The sequence below is a fragment of the Pithys albifrons genome, chromosome Z, assembly GCF_047495875.1.
Source record: "Pithys albifrons albifrons isolate INPA30051 chromosome Z, PitAlb_v1, whole genome shotgun sequence".
Lineage (NCBI taxonomy): Eukaryota > Metazoa > Chordata > Aves > Passeriformes > Thamnophilidae > Pithys > Pithys albifrons.
Window position 1 is genome coordinate 28,425,816 of NC_092497.1, and position 18,203 is coordinate 28,444,018.

Sequence of the window (18,203 nt, forward strand, 5' to 3'; positions counted from 1 at the left end):
ATTGCAATAAATTTTCTTTGCTACCCCACTTTTTTTTTTTTGTATGGTGCTTTGACGTCTGTGCTTAGCATCGAAAAACATAGTGTTGCCTGTTTTTTTTGTGTAATCGAAATTTTTTTACTGTCTTATAGATTCTATGTAAATATAGAACCCTTAATTTTCATTCATGTCTGTATCTTTAATTATTCCTCTCCAAAACATCCTTACAGTTTTCTTTACCCATGAGACTTTCAAATGGAAAGCATGTATTTTTGCTGTATTTTTGCTTGAACTTTTCCTCCTTTTCCACACTGAATGCAATCAGGTCAAAATCACTGATTCTTTGGCAGCAACCAACTTGCAATGATTAAATCTTTCTTTTGTCCATCACACTGAGATCTAAAGTAGGGGTATTTATTATTAGATACTTTATCTTTGAAAGCAGGAGTGATTATTTTTAATCATTACCAGAACTGTTGATATGTTGCTGAGGCATTTACTTTGTGTGGCCCATGGCAAGTCATAAACACCTACATATTTTTCACAGTTCTATTTTTCACTTTTACAACTCAAGTTATGAATAGATTCTTAAACTCCTACTGAAAATTCCAATTTTATTAAGACATAAGCATTAAGAGTAATGCTTATTATAAAAGCAGTAACTAGTGATAGGAGTGCCATGGATAATAATAATATTCTGGAACTGGTCAGGAATCAGATCTAACTGTCAGATAACAATTAAATAAGGTAGAACATGAAAGAAAATATTTTCAAATCAAATTTTAGCTTGAACTTTTAATAGCAATTTAATAGCCATTGAACTTTTAATAACCACATAAAAACATGGTGGATCTAATCTGCCATGACTATTTGGCTCCATTTGGGACCCATCCCATGTCCCTTGTTCCAGGCTGCAGTGAGTTATTTTGTACTCTAGTCTTCTCAAACTTGGCTCCACTGAAACGGCTTGTGATCTGTAGCTGCAGTAGCCCACCAAGAGAATGTTGTCTCCAGGGAAACTGTTTGGGGATACTCAAAGTAATTAGCAATTAGTTTTTCATTTTCTGTTTGCACTTGCACTGCAGCTTCTGGAGTAACAATAGCACAGACTCAGCAAAGACTGAGACTGGCTATCAAATCCTGCTTGGAAAGTGCATTTACTATGAGCAGTGATAGATTGTTTTTCAACCAAGTAGTAGAGGGTTTTTATGGGAGATGAGTTAATAAAAATGTGTATGTAGCATATACCCTGAATGGTCCTTTTCTTAGTACTATAGGTGAAACGGTACTGTATTTTTTTGAATTTGCTTAATTTATCAATTATTTTTATAATGTGCTTTACTGTGTTCCTTCTTAAAAAAGAAAAACAGCCTCCCCCTTCAGGATTTCCTTATGATGATTTCATTTTATCTTCTTTTGCTTACCAGCTGTTGCTGCTGTTGTAGTACATGTGTGTCCTTGGAGGAGACTGACTGAGATTGTCCTCAAATGAATGGAGCATGGGCTGTGCAAAATGCATCTTGCAACAGCAGTTGTATCTGCCAGGTCACTGCAAAGTCCTTATTTATTTGTATTTACTCAATACAGGTAACATTTTTATACAAGATGTCTCAATATTTGCTGTTTATAATATGAAAAGCTCTTGACAAACATATCTGTGCTGTCACATCACCAAGTTGCTCTCCACCCAGCCAAAACCAATGATATTTCCAGCTTAAATGCCATGTAGCTGCTGGTCTCATGTCGAAGGAGACTTAGTGGATGAGGATTTCATCAAGTGGCAGAAATACTATAAACGCTGGGTGGATGAAGATGCGGAAGTGCAAGAACCGGGAAGACCTTGGAAAAGGCCCGACAAAGACCACAAGGGCTTTACAAGCTATTTAGACATTTCCCCTGTTTAATTGTTATCTACCTCAAAATGGCTACCCTTGTGTTTTTCCCTTAGTCATCCCTACCCAGGTTTCTCCTTCCCACAAACCCCTAGGGCATTTTCCAGCCAACCTTTCCCTGATTGGTCCCCGTCTGGTGCAGTGCACCACTTTCCTTATATGGCTACATTCAACCCCAGTTCTCTGATTGGTTCTTCCCTCTTTCCTCCCCTTCATTTGCATACCCACCAATCCAATGCTCCACTCCTCCCTGTCTCCACCCCTAACTCCGCCCTCGTTCTAGAAGGTCCCATGCTACCCTATATAAGTCCGAGCACCCCAATAAACCTTGCTTCTCCGCGTTGACTCCTGACTCGTGTGGACTTATTCCTTTGGGACCGTCGCCGGGTTGGGAGCGGGAGAAGCTGTCCCCTAAGCTTCTAAGGAGCTGGTTCCTCGTGAGCACACTCTGTTGCTCTCTGAACCCTTCTCCTAGGAGCGTCACTTCAATCTACCGTATCGGTGGGCAAGTCATCCACCGAGAGTCTCATCCTGAAGCAGGCACTGCAATGTGCAATTAATACTGTTGACATGAAAACTGTCATAATTAACCAAGAAAGTCAGCATTCCATTAAAGTTATTTTGGAACCTCATTCCTTTTTTAATGGAGTGGCGACAACTCTGGTACAGAAAATATATCCAATATAACATGTCAGTTTACTTTGTAAAATGTAAAATTTTGAGGAAAAAAACCAAAGCTTTTTATTTCCCCACTCCAAGTCTTCTCTTTATGGATCTTATACTAGTGTTATTTCCCAAATTTTATTCAAACATGATTTTTATTATTTATGTGTTTAGATCCATCTCTCTGTTCTTTTTCATGAGTGAGAATGGAAGGCCAAAAGGTGTGTGGGTTAAGATACACTTCTTTTTCCATTGCTGGCATGTGACTGTAACAGACTTCAGTATAATCTACACTTCAAGAGCCAAATTGTCCAAAGATCGTGGTTTTAATCTAGTCTAATCTAAGCTAAAGCATCCCACATAGCTTCACTTGGTCTCTACTGGCAGAAGGCCTTCATGCTTACTAGCAGAGTCAATGTACAACAAGCTGCAAAAAAACCCCATGTAAGAATATCAGTATAATGCAATCTCTGAGTGTGACACCATAGCTATGGGTATTAAAGCCTTTATGAAGTAGAGAGCATTGTTTATCTATCTATAATTTTCTGACCCAAATGGTTTCCAGATACTGGAGTGCTGTAGAGGAAAGGAAAGAAAGGAAAGAAGGAAAATGTAATTTTGCTCTGTTTTCTTGACCTGCCCTTAATTTTCCTGTACGTGCAGTGTGTATGAATTTCCTAAATATACAATATACAGCTCAGGTCAAATTCTGGATGAAAATTTTGTTGTTGTTGTTGTTGCATTTCTTAGTTTCCATGTAATAACATTTAACATCATTAGTCTTGAGCCAAGACCAAAATGTTAAGGAACTGTGGAGAGACCAGAGAGGTAGATGGAGAAAATTCCTCCATGTCTCATCCTCACTATGTAGAGTTTTCAGCCTCTGAAAAAAGAAGAAGGAACACATACAATGCAAGGAAATCACACTAGATACAGGCAGAAAAAAAATGAAGAAAAGATTTCCAGGACTTTCATCCTTGTTACAACCCACCTCCATGATAAAGGAATCAGGATAAACAAGTGAAAAAGAGAATTAAGACATTTCACAGAGAGTATGTGTATGTTTTCAGTCTTATTTCTTCAGCACTTTTAAGTGTTCTAGAAAACCGCAAAGTTTTGGTTCTTCATTTATCTATACAATTACACATTTTTCTCTTAAATAATTCTGAAATTGAATCTTCCTTTTCACTGGAAATCTCACTTCTGCTGCTCACAATGCAATTGCCATGATTAACTGATAGAAAGAATTATCTGGAAAAACTTAGTGATGGTTTTCTTCTGCTGGAAGCACAACTAGATTTTATCTGGCAATCTAGATTTTATTTTTCTGAAAAAAATTCACATTTTCTCACCATAGGCAATCTAGAAATGAAGCTGCTGAGTCTACCCTCGCCATATGCGTGTATCATACAAAGGGTCAGATTTGATTTGTTAAATTTCTCTTCAGTTACATTATATTTGCCTTTAAATTCCTTCCTTATCCAACTGGTGTCTGTATGATATCAAGTTCATATAGTAAATTATGTTGCAATACCTCCATGCCTGGCAGGGTTATGGAGCAGTTCATCCTGTGTGCAATCACACAGCACCTTCAGGGTGGACAAGGGATTAGACCCAGCCAGCATGGGTTTAGGAGGGGTAGGTCCTGTCTGACCAACCTGATCTCTTTTTATGATCAGGTGACCCACCTGGTGGATGAAGGGAAGGCTGTGGATGTGGTCTATCTGGACTTCAGCAAGGCCTTTGACACTCTCTCCCATAATATACTCCTGGAAAAGCTGGTAGCCCACAACCTGGAAAAATGTACCCTCTCCTGGATTAAGAGCCGGCTGGAGGGTCGGGCCCAGAGAGTGCTGGTGAATGGAGCTGCATCCAGCTGGCGGCCAGTCACCAGTGGTGTTCCCCAGGGGTCTGTATTGGGTCCAGTCCTGTTCAACATCTTTATTGATGATTTAGATGAGGGGATTGAGTCCATCATCAGCAAATTTGCTGATGACACCAAGTTGGGAGGGAGTGTCGACCTGCTGGAAGGCAGGAGGGCTCTGCAGAGGGATCTGGATAGACTTGAGAGATGGGCTGATTCCAATGGGATGAAGTTCAATAAGGCCAAGTGCCGGGTCCTGCACTTTGACCACAACAACCCCCTGCAGCGTTACAGGCTGGGCACAGAGTGGCTGGAGAGCAGCCAGGCAGAAAGGGACCTTGGAGTAGTAATTGACAGGAAGCTCAACATGAGCCAACAGTGTGCCCAGGTGGCCAAGAAGGCCAATGGGATCCTGTCCTGTATCAAAAATAGCATGGCCAGCAGGACCAGGGAAGTGATCCTTCCCCTGGACTCTGCGTTGGTGAGGCCACACCTTGAGTACTGTGTTCAGTTCTGGGCCCCTCAGTTCAGAAAGGATATTGAGATGCTGGAGCGAGTCCAGAGAAGAGCAACAAGGCTGGTGAAGGGACAGGAGCACAAGCCCTATGGGGAGAGGCTGAGGGAGCTGGGGTTGTTTAACCTGGAGAAGAGGAGGCTCAGAGGTGACCTCATCACTGTCTAGAACTACCTGAAGGGTGCCAGGTGGGTGCTGGTCTCTTCTTCCAGGCACTCAGCAATAGGACAAGGGGGCATGGGCTTAAGCTCTGCAGGGGAAATTTAAGTTGGATATCAGAAAAAAATTCTTTCCAGAGAGAGTAATCAGGCATTGGAATGGGCTGCCCAGAGAGGTGGTGGATTCACCATCCCTAGAGATTTTTAAACGCAAATTGGACGTGGCACTGAGTGCCATGATCTAGTAAATGGTCTAGAGTTGGACCGAGGGTTGGACTCGATGATCTCAGAGGTCTTTTCCAACCCAATCAATTCTATGATTCTGTGATTCTATGATTCTATGATTCTATTTTGTGTATCCATGTTCTCTGCCAAAAAAAGCAATTCATCACAAGTCTAACAAAAGACCTGTCTCTGAAAAAATTGTTTCTCCAGAAAACCTCTGCTGATCCCTGGCATTTTGTGGGACTGCACTACTCCTTTTAGTTGGTATTGGATGAAGGAATTAAAAATATAATTTACACATTTGTGGAGCAAAAGAGATAATTATTTCCTTCCATACTTCACTTTATTCTCTGACCAAAACACCCGTCGTCTTGCTGTATTGTGTTTCAGAGATCTCCTTCTTTCCCTGTGCAGTGATATCACTTTGGTCTGTGAGTTAAGTGGAACTGAAAAAGGTGCTTCCTGAAGTGAGAGGGGAAATGAAGGCGTGCTGGGAATGGGGATGTAGTGCATTCCCCAGAACTTCTGGACTGCATCTGGAGTTAAATGGCCCTTATTTTTTTCTTCAGTGTGGCCAACTGATATTAACCGTCTCCAGTACTCTGACACTACAGCAAGTGCAATTATCCCATGGCAGTAGGATTTATCCAGTGGTCTGTACATGGCCAGGGGCAAAATTATCTCTGTGAAGCATTTGATGTGTGGTTTAGCAAAAAACTACAGTGTGTAATCTATCCATATTGATCATATCTATGTAGATTTTAAGTAAGACCCTGATTTGTGATGTGCCTGACTCCCATGACTTGGCTGGCATTAGACAATATGTCAAGGACTGAAGAAAAAAAGTCAGTTATGGAAACCAACTGATTATGTAAGAAGAAAAAATTTGGAAAAGACCAGAAAAGACATCCCTGTTTCCATTAAAAAAAAAAAGAAAAATAAAAGAAAAGAAAAAATAAGTTTTGAAAGTTTCTAGTCCTTATGGCTGCAATGAAAATGTGGATAATGTCACCTTGATACACTCTAATGACCTGAAATTTAGAAAGAAAATAAATTAAATTACTTTTTAAATTCTAGATTAATCTTCAGTATAAGATCTGACCTCAGGAACTTCAAAGGGAGCCAGTTCCTGAGTTTCAAGGTATCCACTGGCATTATTGGCATCTTTCTGCCACTCCCCACTTTCCCAGAGACTGCAGGAGGATTTTCAGAATCTGCTGTAGAATTTTAAAAAACCCCACCTTCTACAATCAGTGGGGAAAGATAACACAGTTTTAAAAGTGTGTCCTTGGTTTGATGCACCTCCCATCTCCAGGCAACAACAGGGAAAAAACCCCAACAACACACCACAAAAAACCCACCAAAACAAATAAACACACACACATCCCCAAAAACAAACAAAAATCAACACATCTCTCCCCTCCATAAAGTGACCAGTCTGAAACTTTCATTCTAATTCCTTTGGAAACCATTCCAAATTAAGTTTAGGGACAAAGGAGGAGGAAACCTCAACATTTCAAACTGGATTTACTTGTTTGAAAGCACTTTTGTGGACACATTGCCATGGATGTATCAACAGAAGACAGAGATGTCTTCATAGCCTCCAGGGACAGGATGTTATTAACTTTTACATAAGAATTCAGCATGAAGTCCCATAGGATTGGACCTTCTCTGCCTGATGGCCTGGCCTGTCCCACAGACTTGCAGAAGGATTGCCAAGGTGACGCTGCAGGTGAGGAGAACTAGCCAGGACTGACCATGAGCAGCCTCCATGACACAAAATTAGGTTTAAGTTTCTCAGTCTTTGAGGCAAAACTGAATCTCATCACTCACTGGCAGTACCAGTTCAAAGGAGAGCCATGGGACAGCTCATCAGAGAGCTGAGGTTGCTCTTCAGAGAAGGTAAGAGGGACTGATTTTTGTCTCCTCAATCTCAGTACTGACAGTCCTTGAGGACCAAACCAGAGCAGTGGACATCCTGGCACAAGCAAAGCAAAAAGAGGGGAGCTGCTATTTGCTGCTCCAGCAGCCTCCTGCCCCATTTCTCCAGTATTTAGTGCTGGCTGATCACATCTGTGTTGCTTTCAGAGATGTTCAGGAGATTTTCAGAAATGTTAGAGCACCAGACAAACTTGGGTACACAACCAGAAACTTCTCAAGTTTTCAGAAACAACTCAGCCTTCTAGAAAATTAGTATCTCCAGACCCTAGACAGCATTCTGCCTGGGTATTGCATAAACATAAATGCTTTTATGAATATTTCCCTTTCTTCTGCTGATGATAGATCTGATCTGAAGCTTGACACAGTGTGTAGGTCATCGGAGTCTGACCATTCAATCTGCTGCATAATCTGTGAAGTTTATGCAAGGAGAACAGCAAAGACTTGAAGCTTACAAGAAGACAAAATGAAAACTAAAAACTAAATGTACTTGTTGTGAAGGAAAACATGGTGCTTATGGTGCCCTAGACAGGTTTGCTACCGATCAGGTTTGAACCAATGAAATCAAGTGCAAATGTTTTCATTGATTCTGGTGGGATTAGGATCATTGCCAAATGGTTTAAAACAGCTTGAAGAGGAAATGGAATAATATCTGTATATAACAGATATAACTGTCTAACATAGTTGCAGCACATAGGATGCATACAGTATTACCTACATATATACATAGGAATTTTGTCAAAATCAGGGAGCACAATTATAATAACAAGTGACATTATTTTTCTTGGAAAAATGTGGAAGGAAAACCCCTTGATTTAACAATGTTTATGACATTCTGTAACAGAAAGGAAGAAAAGCAAACACACGACAAAACCACACTTTTACCTTGGGAGTGAACACAAAGGTTGCTACACCATTACCATTGTTTACTTTGAGATTTTATGCTGTAATACAACAAATAAAGACAATCTAATTCCACCTTGACTGATATAATTCAGACTGACTGCCATAAAGCCCTTTTGTACACACATAAGCCTATGAAACAATATTTAGGTCTTCGTGAAATTCTGCTCATTGACTACAAAATCGCTGTGCAAAGTAATAGAGGGTAAAGAGAGATATAAGGGCTTAGGAGTGAACTGGCCAATTGTCACTTCTTATCCCTACTTGTCACTTCTACCTTGCATTGGATTTCAGAAGGTCCGCCTTTCAGTGAAAGATAATAAACCTGAAAGTACTGAAAGTAACTCCACATTTAGTTTAATTCCTATGTGGGGAGTTAGATATCTCAAAAAGCATGCACCCAGGTGACTTCCTCAGTTCATAATTCAAGGTAATGCCTTTCGTTTGACCTTGCTTTATGTGTGATTTAAAATGGAGCTTTTCACTGAAACACAAAGTATCAAATATTTTAGTTAAGCATTTGGTTACATTCTTAACAATAAAGAGTATTGAAGGTAGTTCTCAACACAGATACGGTTTAGTCACCTTCCCTCCCTCCTCCCCCCCCCCCCCCCCCCGCTCCCCCTCCACTTCCCTTTATGAAGATCTAAAGAACAGTAAACATTTAGAAAAATAAAGTAGACAAACAGAGGAAAAGAAGCAACCACTCATGTAATTAAGAATGTTACCCTCCTGAGAGGCTTTTTACTAACTGAAGATAAATCCTCTATTAAACACTACCATTATTTTTGACAGAATAATAATCTTTTTTCAGTTAAAAAAATGGACTTAATCTTAGTCATCTGAAAATGTTATCTGACCAGAAACCTTAGAAAATAAATTGCTTTTTCATGTGCATGATCACTCATGACACTTCTAAAGTAAATACTTTTTCAATTCATATGAACTTTACTAATAGAAAAAAAAGGAAAAAACCCAAACCACATAAACAATTTATAAGAATCACAAAAGCTAGCCCATTCACATGAACTTTATTAAAAGCTGTTTTGAATAGGAAGGAAAATTGTAGTTTCATTGTATTATGCATAATAGAGAAATGCTATCATATTAAGAAAAAAAGCTTCAGTTCATATCAAATTATCATTTAAAAAAAATAATATACCAGCAAAAATGAAATAAAACTTTAAATTTTGCTACTAAGATTTTCAACTTGAAGCAATTCTGTTTTAAGAAGTACTTGTAGGTCCTGGCATATATAGGTGACCTTCAGCAGAACAACAAACAGTGTTGTCTACCATGTAGGTGATATTTCAATTACTCTCTTTTTCTTTTAACACCTCCTTGAATGATGGAGAAGGAAAAGTTAAAAATACTCTGTTCTACATAACTCAAAGAGTTACTGAAGTTAAATATTATTTGCAAAAGGTGTCTTGTCAAAAGCATGAAAAAGATTTCATTTTTCTATTTCTGTCTTTGCTGTATTTCCATGGGGAAACACAAACCAATAGAGGAAATGTCAAAATGTAGGCAATATTATGAGATTTAAGAGTAGCATCAGGTATAGTTTTATTGCCTTCAATGGTGTAAGTTTGCCAGGACTTCTGATGAAAGTTTACCTTTTCAAAGTTTCTTTGTTCAGAAAAACTAGTGGGTTTATAACATACCATCTTGGGCATGATATATTAGACCACCTTCTTAGCTTGCATTATTACTTACATATTGAAAGTTTGATTTCTTTTTGATAGCTTGACAGTGATACTCCATTTTTGTATTTTTCCCAGTGTTTCAGAGTAGTGTTTTCCCAGAGCTGCCAAACAATAAGCAACTGCATCAAAGCATTGGATGCACCATTGCATCAGAGGACAAGCTTTTCACACCAAAAAGCTAAGATGGCTCAGATGTGACTTAAAGATTTATTTTTAAATCTAAAAGCAAAAAGTGCACACAAAATAACCACGGAAAGTCTACAGGAAATGCATCACCTTCATAACCCTTTGTCCAATCCCACCCCAATTTAGATTGCTACATTGTCTTGAACTGCATCTGTGAACCAACACTTAACAGATTTGAGCAAGTTGTGTTTGTGATCCTTGAAAACTTTTTGCTCTGTTTTCTACTGATTTGTTTTATCTGCCTATCATCATTTTACATTCATACCTGGCTCATTGAGACAAACGGTAGAAGTCAATCACATGGTGGATGTTACACAGTAATTGCTTCATTTCTCTCACTGTTTGACGTAGGTTGGCTCAGAAAGAGAAGTCGAAGTTTATCTGAATTTTTCAATATAACCAGAGTCTCTCCCTACTTTTCATTTTAGTCCACCTTAAAAAGAAACTTTGCAATTTTCACAAAAGAAGATGAAAACAATCACCTTCCCTCAAGCCAGATTTTTTCCTGTTTTTGCGCTATTTTCCATGACAGTGTGCTATAACTTTATTGTTATTGATACCAGTTAATATAAAGGACTTTTTCTTTCATGCATTGTAGATCTATAATCATGGTGTCCTTTCCGAGTATGCAAGCAAAATACACAAATATGGGAAAATAGGTCTTCATGAATCATCATTCTCTAAACTAAATTCCTCCTTGAGGCAAATCTATCCTCATCCATGTGGCTGGTGGATTTTTTATGACAGAGAGATACTGGAAAACGTCTTGTACTGATAAGCAGCACTTACACCCTTTTTTTCTTCAGCAATATATTTATGTTTCATATTTGACATAACCTAAATTTCTTTTATCACTTTTCCAGGTGAGTTTCCCTGTGATATTTCATAGTGGGATCTCTGAAGCCTTGTGAGTCAAAGAGTGCACCTGTCCAACCTAGACTCTGAAGAAGTTTTATCATCCTCAGCAATTTTTCACCTATTTTTTCCTTACATTTCACAATCTCTTCTTCCCTGCTTAAAGAGAAAGATGCTGGCAAGAGACAAAAAGAATAATTCAAGAAACATGATGTAATAGGATCTCTGTGTCTATGATATTAATGATAATGATTTACTGCCCTTACTGATGTCCTAAAGAATATGCAGAAATCTAGGCAAAAATAAAATGTGGAAAAATGGAAGATGGGAGCTTATCCTAGGACAATCTTCTGCAAGACTTTTTTGTCTTTCATGATTTTCAGAGCTGAGATTTAGAAGTAAAAAGCTGTACTCTGGATACCTGAGTAGACTAGAACTGAAATAGGGGGGTTTCTTGAAGCTTTTAGACTTCTTTTTTCAACAAAGGGTGTTGCAGCTGAAGTTAAGCATGTAATGTAATGACAATGCATTCACAGTGCTGTTTCCCAAGACAATTAACTGTATTTTTATTTACAAGTTTTGGCAAAATTTTAATCCAGATATGTAATCTATGTTCATCACAAGGTTGACAGCCCACAAGGAAAAGAAGTAGTGATCTGGAACTGGGTAATAAAACAGACTAAGTTGAAAATGTGCAACTGTGTATACCTGGAATAAGAAAATTTAAGATAGGAAGAACTGAACTGTTCAGAGTTCCTTCTTCCTTATAAATGTGTGCCCTTCCAAGGAGAATTATACTACTTTATTAGGCACATGAGATTTTCAATGCATGTAGAGTGTGATGCTGTCACTTAATAAGATGATCTTATAAGAAGTGATTAAAGGTTTCTGAAAACCAGTAAACCCATATGCTGTCACCAAACTCAAAAAAAAGAGACAATAAGCTTTCTTCTCCAAAGCCAAAGACAGACTGAGATATGGACCTCTGGTCCTGGAGCTCAGCACAGTAAAGTTTTCAAGGAGTGTGGAAAAAGGCAATGAAAGAGTCAAGGTGACTGCCAGGAAACAAGAATGAGGTTGGGTTTTGTTTTTTTTTTCTGGTTTCTAGGAAAAAAACATAGAGAAAAGAGAAGAATCATGTGAGATAACAGTTTCTGGGGGAGAAGAGCTCCCAGAGCTTCTTTCCTCTGTGGGCTGTCAGCCTTGTGATGAGCCTAGATAACACACCTGTAATAAAATTGTGCCACATCAGAAAAATTCAATGAAAGAATGAGAGTAGAAAGGGAGAAGAAATACATTTAGTATAATTGAGACTGGTTACGAGGAAGTTTTCCTTAAGTTACCATGCAATGTGAGTGAAGATGTTAAAATTAGACCTTTTTTCCCCACTAAAAGCAAGTACTTTAGTCCCTTACTAGATTTAACCTGCAAACCTGCAAGTGCTCTACTGGTTCAGGTGTGTGCTGTTTGGGCATGAATAGGGCTGTGCTAGGGAAACAATGGAAGGATTTGGAGCATATGAAAATATCTCAGAATTGTTGGTGAAGGGGAATGAACATTCTACAAAGTGAGGGAAGACAGCTGAAGACTGTAGCTTAGAAGCCTACAGTGTAGGAGAAGATGGAGTGTAATGTTCACTGGATTTACAGGCCTTAGATTCAGAACTAAACTTCTGCAAAGATCGAGAATATTGGACTGTTCCCTTGGATCGTATCCATCAAATATTTTCAGCAAACTGTGTAATACAACCTATGACCACAAATCACTGGAGACTGCTGGTGAGAGTTTTCCCACTTAACACTGCAAATACCTAGAGCTTCTCCCTGTGAAACTACTACATAGACAGCACCAAAAAGTAGAACAAATAATATGAAAGCTGTGCTAGGATTCTGCTCTCCTCTGAAACACACTTCAGTATACAGGAACATATTGAATGTGCTGGTGCTGAAACACCCTGAAAAGGATATGTCATGTGAGATTTTAGCACCCTATGCCAGTTATTTGCATACCATTGTGTGAGGGAGATGAGAGTGTGTACGAATTCTACATATTTGTTGAAATAAACAGCACATGACTTCTCAGATGCACAGTCAATGGGGAGTGTACAGACTACACAAGATTTTACATGTTTTACAGCAACTTAAGAATTTCAAACACAAAACACTGATGGCAGGGACACTGGGTCAATTTGTGGCTTCATCTGAGGAACCCAAGATCCATAAACTAGTGAATGGATTGCACTCACCTATATACAGCTTTAGATTTCCAGTTTTCCAGGAATATTTCCAACGATAGCCCCTCTTAAGTATCTGCAACACAAGTGTTATTCAGTACAATTCACTAATATCTATCAGAATTCACATGATTTTTAACTCTTTCAATTAAATGTCAAGTAATTTCAATCAAATGTCAAAAGTGAAATTGCTTGCAGAAAACAATGCAAGTTTTTCTTCAAAGTAGTATACCTTTCAGTTAGGAGAGAATCTCACACACTGACAGAGCAAAAGAGTCCCAGGTTTGTAATGTAACCTTTGCTTCACTGAGCATTACTAACATTTGACAAAAAGTCTGTGGGCCTGAATCAAGTTTTGGGTCATGCATATTAAATCATACCTAATTCTTCTTGGTTACACCAGGGCAAAAAATCTGTGAAAGATAGAGAAGGACCAAATATGACATGCTTGCAAAGGGCTGCAACATACAGAAATTGAGTAGAAATTTAATCTCTTGAGAGATTTTTATATGCAATGTTACTTCCTAAGCAATCTTAAGAATATTTTCATGAAAATCATTAACCCAATCTGCCACACTATTTATCTCACTAGAAATTTTCATCCTTGAAGCAAACCAAATAAAAATATTCTGTGAATAAAAACAAATTGAAAATATTGAGATATTTTTCATTTTTTTCAATATAATATATGGCCAGCAAAGTTAAGAGGAACATTTTAACTCCTTCTGGACAATAAACTCACCAAATTCATAAACAACTTGACCAAAGTCTTCTCTTAAAGTGCATGTAAAAGAAAATTGTTTATGAATACATTCACTTCTTCATCTCACGTGTGATATGAAATGCTTTTAGCAAACACTATTTATTCCTAGGCACTATGCTTTTTTCAAAGTCAGTTCTTGTGTACCTTATATCCAATATGCAAATGGAAAGAAAGGAATACTTTTCTGGACTGGACAGATCAAATCATCAGTTCATGAGCTGAGTACCAACAATGTGCAAAGTCTAACATTAACAATTTATGTGATACATATGTAGAGATATAAGATTGTAATTTCCTCTAGAGGGGCAACAAAATTGACTTTCTTTGCAAATTTCAGCTTTCTAATAATGATACAATTTTTTCTTTATCTTTAAAAGTCTTTTTCTTTTTAAGAAATTGAAATTTTATCCTGCTGATCTGCCCTACATTTATTCCAATATAAATCAAGTGTTATTCACTCCAAATAAAATTGTATCACACTAGAAGTGATGAAAGGAACAATGGAACAACCCTAGAAATACTTTTTCTATGCCACTGTGGAAAGGATACTTGTGGGAAAATTATAAATTCACATCAGTGAATAAACATTTAATTAAAAATAAACTATTTCTATATATTTCTAAATAAAGCTGATAAAATGATTCTATTTAAAGTGGTCTTATCTTTTAAATAATTCTGCAAGGAAACGTGAATTCATACCAATTTCAACTATAAGTTTCTAATGGGAATGGGAATTGATACAATAAATGGAGGCAGCTTGTTGTTGTTGTTCTCGAGTATCTGACTTACCTGATCAGAGTTGTTTCTGTGAGCTCATCCCTTAGTGCATGTGGTTAGTAATCTTTCAATGAAGAGAAAGTTAAGGCTCCTTTCTCAGTTTTGTGTTTCTTTATAATGTGCATTAGCTCAACTAACAGAGAAATGTCTCAAAAAGTATTTTGGAGGGAAAAGCAAAGCAAAATCAGTTACTACCAAAATTATTTCCTCTCTCCACCCAGCAAATGAAAAGTCTCAGGCTCAGTGAAAAACGAAAGAAAAATGCACATGAATAAATTATGAAAAAGAGAAAGTTTCTTTAAATGAGGAAAAGCTCATTGGAATTACGATAGGCTTTGTTCATATCTGCAAGCTACAAGGAGAGTACTTTTCAGTGGAACAGAAAAGGGGATTTGGAAGTGTTTGGATGCTTAACGCTACAGTGCTTCAGAGCCCATGTGAAAATTTGTTTCTAGCTATTAATCATTATTGTGTCTCTGCAAAGAAACTGTTAACAATGATTACTATATATCATTATATTCCCACTGTAAGTAATGAATCAGAGAGCTGGGAAAGTTGGATAAGAGCGGCTGGCAAACTTCTAAGCTGTAGAATCTATTTAAATAAATTTACATCCCATTTGGTACTTTTGCTGGTATGGGAATCATACTTTAAAATGAAACAATATGCTGTGTTCATGTGCCCTGGTCTTTTATTCTCCTGTCTCTGAGCTTGCTTTCCAGGTCAGCTTTTGCCAGCTCTGACAGCATGCTTTTCTCATAGCCTCTCCTTCTCATAGCCTTTGGTTGCTTTCAAGTTCCATTTAGCACAATGAAGTTGTTATGCATGACAGTTTGGAGAACAGAATAGGTGGTGTCTGAGCCTGCTGTGTTGTTACAAAGTGGGATCATTCTCCGCAAGCCGGCTCAGTTACTGAAGCCTTGCTGGTGGGACACTGTAGTGGACTTCCAGATGTTCCCATCCTGATGAAAACAATTAGCTTCAAACTGCAAGAAGCCACAGGGCTGCCCTTTTTTTTCAGGGAGACCTCACCATTTATTATGCTGCAGTGGATTTCAAATTCATGTTGATTTATCCTGTTATATTCTTCTTTTATGGTCTATTTACAGTTGTGTAAAGGAACTGGGAAAGTTTGAGTCTCACACAGTTCAAGAGTTTTATTAGAAATCTAAATCATTGGTTTATGTTTATTTTACAAAGTAGTAGAGTTGAAACATGTCAAGCTTAATTCTGTTAGGCTGAACTGTCTAAAGGAGAGCCCTGAGATTCCTCAAACAGAACCTGAAAGTGTCTCTTCTGCTAACCATCAGCAACGATCCAAAAATAACAACCCCAAAATGTTTGAGACAGTTGTCTGCTACGAGAATACTGAAAAGAATTAAAACCCATTTACAAATGGCAAGTTATGCAAGTATTAACAGCAAATTCAGTTAAAGCTGTGTTGAGGTACTGCAACCTGCCTGTTCTTGCCAGGAGGAGCTGGTTTTGTTTATTGCTAAGAGCATCATAGGCCATTCAATTCAATAGTACAATACAGTTGCTAGTCCTACAGGATAAATATTACTCTTTTTTTTTTGCATTTACTTAGCTATTAGCACAATGATACCTTTCTTATTTTAGCTTGTATTTCTATGATAAAGCAAGTCAGTTGCTCACTACTTGACTGTACACTTCAAACAGCTGCTCTTGGTTTCTTAGATTCCCCAGTTAAAAAAAAAAAAGTCTGTTGTATTGAATATATATTTTGCTAATTACTGAGTAAATCTATCAAAGAATTTTCATTCTAGATTAAAAGTTACATTAAAGCGTCTTTAGAATATTAAGTTGCTGCCATCATCTTTGTTGCTCCTCTCCCTCTTCATTCAAGTCCTATTTTCTTTCTTTTTTTTTTCTTTTTTACTCTGTAAGAACAAAATATTATCAAAATTTCTCCTTTGTAAACTATTTGGTTTGGCTCTGTGTTTTTGAAAGGTAAAATTAAATTATTCCATGAAATCTTTTATGTCTTAAAATTATTTCTATTTATTTATTATTTTATAATGTATTTAGAATATCTAGTTTTGAACAACACAAAATGCATTTATTACAGCTGCAAAAAATGTTACAATCTGGACTGATTGCAGTTTGAGTTTCAAAGGGTTGATTTTTACTACTGTTAATTAATTAGCTTTCCTTCAACAATTCATGAGTATGATTTGGTGTAAGTAGCAAGCTATAACAAAAATTAAAATAATCAGTGCTACATTTAAAGCCAGATGTAAACTTTGTAGTCAAAAAAGTGAGAGGAAATTAGAATACTTGACTTCTGATTTTGTTTATACCAGTGCATAAGAATACCACATGTATACTTAACTATTGGATACAGAAATTTTCCCTGTGATTCATTCACAAAAAGGCAAACATTATTTTTACAATATTGCCACAGCTAAACACCTTCTTTATTCATAAGTGACCTCATGTGAAGAATTTGTGATACATTATGGTGTTTACTCCTTATTTAAGAAGCAGAAGAGTGCAAATGAGTTGCATCAGTGAGGAGGTAAGTTAATCTGTTAAAGTAAATGATGCATGAACCAGCCTTTAAAATCACAAGAAGAACCTTTGCTTTATATATTTTATCCAAGCAATATGGCTTTGTTGTACTTCAACCACATGTGATGTAGTTCTGACAGAACACAAGTTTTTCTGGACAAAATGACATAAAAAATTGAAGGGGGGGTTGGGGGGGGGTGGTGGTGGGGGGGGTGGTGAGGAGAGAAGAGCCAGAAGAGGAACACAGATTAGAAATCAGTTTAACAACCACTATAAATTGTGAATCCCCTAAGCAAGACTGTACATAGTCATGTCAATCAAGAAGTGGAGAGCCTAATTTTAGGCCCATAAAAATAAAACATTTAAATTCTCCAAGTCAGTTTTATAGTAGTTTTGTTGCAGTCATCATGGACTCGGCACAAGAGGCAAAATTTACTGGAAGTCTTTATAAGTATGTGAGGCTGCAATGTTAAAGAATGTTCCAACTTGAAAGTTTTGTTTGTTTGTTTCTATTTTCTATCCCCTCAGCTGAATTATTAAAAGATTTTACATCTCCCATAAAGCTATTTAGGGGTTTCAGAAGAGGTTGTCCCTAACTAACCTGATTTTGTAAAAATTGATTCTTGCAACTCCCATTGATGCAAATACGGATTGCTGGTTTCAAAACACATCCAAACCAGGCAAATCAGACCCAGAAACCTACTTTTATGGTTCTGGTTTTTACTAGCATGGCCTTGTTATTCATTCAGAAGTACAGATGTTGACACTGGAATGTCCACACCTACCCTAGTTAAGAAAGGTTGCAATGTCTTTAGTAAATTTGTGTTTGCACAAACATACATACAAAGTGGTGGAAGATTTATGATGCAAATAACCTTACTGTACTATAGTGATGCTCTTTGCTGGTTTTGTGCTGTTACTTTGTAGTCATTCAGCACTGATTTCTCTTAAGTTCCCAGAAAACATATCACAAGATTGGGAACTACCCAAAACCCACACATCAGATTAAATTCAA

The 18,203-nt window shown here is 37.5% G+C and overlaps 1 protein-coding gene across 12 annotated transcripts in view; it reads right to left on the minus strand.

Annotated features, from left to right (window-relative positions):
- LOC139685103 (uncharacterized) overlaps positions 1-18,203 on the minus strand; it is a 140,935-nt gene that overhangs the window by 46,304 nt on the left and 76,428 nt on the right. For 8 of the 12 annotated variants that reach the window (XR_011700030.1, XM_071581708.1, XM_071581705.1 and 5 more), the window contains one exon: positions 13,129-13,192. The exons of 3 other annotated variants lie outside the window; for them this stretch is intronic. The gene's annotated coding sequence lies outside the window, so the exon portion shown is untranslated. Of the gene's footprint in view, positions 1-13,128; positions 13,193-13,496; positions 13,511-18,203 lie in introns of those variants that run through there. One more of the 12 variants, XM_071581707.1, reaches the window with a different exon arrangement.